At 40.2% G+C, this 2,666-nt stretch overlaps 1 protein-coding gene across 1 annotated transcript in view; it reads left to right on the forward strand.

The window, feature by feature from the left end:
- The window catches only part of LOC111646870 (protein NLRC3-like), a 20,897-nt gene that overhangs the window by 236 nt on the left and 17,995 nt on the right, over positions 1-2,666 (forward strand). The gene's annotated exons all lie outside the window — the stretch shown is intronic.

Here is a 2,666-nt window from a genome sequence, read left to right on the forward strand (position 1 = left end):
ACTAAAGTATAGTTGGTATAATCAGCTGTTCAAAAATATTGTACTTTAAGTTAACTAATCATTAACATGCTTGAAGTATACTGGTCCTTAGTTCCGCTACTAAAACTTAATTCTACTTAAACTCTACTTAAAGACAGAGGCGACGATTATTACAGGAGAAAAATGTTGACTTTCACTTTGTGAAGATTCTGGCCGTGATGTTCTTTTCTTTTCACAATAAAAGTGAATATCAGTGTTTGGTCTTTCTCTGAATCTTAATACAACTGAGACTCTCAGTGTTGAAGGTTTATGTCCAGAGCAAGGACTCAAAAGTTCTAAGAAATTAGGTTTACAGTGTCTTTGTCAAAAAATCGTGAGGTGGTTGATGACTCTAGAAATTTTGAGGTTGTTGGTTCAATCCTAAGACAGATTTTTAATGTTGAAAGCCAATATCCAGAGGAAAGATTGGAAGTCTCCAAGAGAAGAACTGGTTTTTGTTTCTGTCCCAGTCTCTCAAGCTGTTGAAGACTTGTCTAAAGGTTAGAGGTCATGGGTTTTAATCCTCAGTGACTCGATGAAGTTTGAAGTCCAACACTAAAAGTTGAGAAATCAAAATCTCTCTCAACCTTAAAGTGTTGAGACATTTAGGGGTTGTGTGTTTGATAATTAGCATGTCAGAGAGTCCAACATCCAGAGGAAAGACTGACAAGCTTTTAGAAAAGGCCAATTATCTAAAGCGCATGTCTTTGGACTGTGGGAGGAAGCCGGAGCACCTGGAGGAAACCCACGCACAACATGCTGATGCTGCACAGAAAGGCCACTGCACCACCGTGATACATGTAGGTTGAAACATGTAGGTTGAAACACAGTCATTAACTGAAACAGAAACAGCTGTGTAGGAGGCTTAAAACTGGGTGAGGAGCAGCCAAACTCTGCTACCAAGGTGAGGTTGTGGAAGACAGTTTCATGTCACAGGTCATACACCGTGGCAAGACTGAGCACAGCAACAAGACACAAGCTAGTTATACTGCATCAGCGAGGTCTCTCCCGGACAAAGATTTTAAAGCAGACTGGGGTTTCAAGATGTGCTGTTCAAGCTCTTTTGAAGAAGCACAAAGAAACGAGCAACATTGAGGATCGTAGACGCAGTGGACGGCCAAGGAAACTTAGTGCAGCGGATGAAAAACACATTGAGCTCATTTCCATTAGAAATCAGAAGATGTCCAGCGGTGACATTGGCTGAGAACTGGCAGAAACCAGTGGGACCCAGGTACACCCGTCTACTGTCCGGAGAAGTCTGGCCAGAAGTGGTCTTCATGGAAGAGCTGCAGCTAAAGAGCCATACCTCCGACATGGAAACGAGGCCAAGCCACTCAACTATGCACGAAAACATAGGAACTGGGGAGTAGAAAAATGGCAGCAGGTGCTCTGGACTGATGAGTCAAAATTTGAAATATTTGGCTGTAGCAGAGGGCAGTTTGTTTGCCGAAGGGCTGGAGAGCGGTACGATAATGAATACATTTATTCTGCAGCAGGACAACAACCCCAAACATACAGCCAATGTCATTAAGAATTATCCTCAGTGTAAAGAAGAACAAGAAGTCCTGGAAGTGATGGTATGGCCCCCACAGAGGCCTGATCTCAACATCATCCACTCTGTCTGGGATTACGTGAAGACACACAAAGATTTGAGGAAGCCTACATCCTCCTAGAAGAATTGATGCTGTTTTGAAGGCAAAGGGTGGTCACACCAAATATTCATTTGATTTAGATTTCTCTTCTGTTCATCACTGCATTTTGTTAATTGATGAAAATCAACTATTAACGCTTCCATTTTTGAAAGCTTTCTTAATTTACAGCATTAATTCACACCTGCCTAAAACTTTTGCACAGTACTGTATATATATATATATATATATATATATTACTACAATTTAGAAATTCTCTGTTGCAAGTTATAATCCTGTATCAAAAGTATTAATTGTGCTTTATTATTCTATGCTTAGATACGTATTGTTATTACACTTGTGTTAACATGTAAAGAGCATTTTAATATTCTTTTCAATATAAACTTTTACAAACGTTTTGTTTATAACGTGTGTGTCGTCTTGCTTCTTTGAAGTGATGTGGGAACTAAATACTTCTTTGCTTGTTGAGCTCCAGATCTTATTAAGAGTTTGATCAGTTTGGACTCCAGGTATTAATTACAGTAAGATAGAGACAGTGTGCAGTTAGTCCTCGTCTAACTAATTAATTCAAATTAATCACTGAGCTCTTGTGACCTATAGTGTCTTTTAATATTTCTGTCTGAGGGATTTCTCTGAATCTTAATTACATCATAATATTTCTGTGTGGGATATGTGTGTTTTGTTGACAGACCTGTGAGTAAAGAGACTGACTCACCTCCCATCAGCCTCTTTCTGTTGATTTCTGTAGTTGTGAATCACTTCACTGCAGCGTCATGACGCCATCTAGTGGACTGATGGTAGAAGTGCAGCAGCTGATGGCAGCTTCCTCTGCCTCACACTGATATGAAACAGAGAAGAAGAGCCAATCAGTGGAGGAGCAGCTGGAGAAATGATGTACATTTGAGTTGATGTGCAGATGAATGATGTGTGTTTCTCTCCACATGAAGGTAGAAAGTGTGTGTGAGCTGATGTGGATGTGAACTCAGCAGCATGGATCAG

The sequence above is a fragment of the Seriola lalandi genome, unplaced genomic scaffold, assembly GCF_002814215.2.
Source record: "Seriola lalandi dorsalis isolate HSWRI2012SDOR001 ecotype SW California unplaced genomic scaffold, Sedor1 jcf7180002054977, whole genome shotgun sequence".
Taxonomy (NCBI): Eukaryota; Metazoa; Chordata; class Actinopteri; order Carangiformes; family Carangidae; genus Seriola; species Seriola lalandi.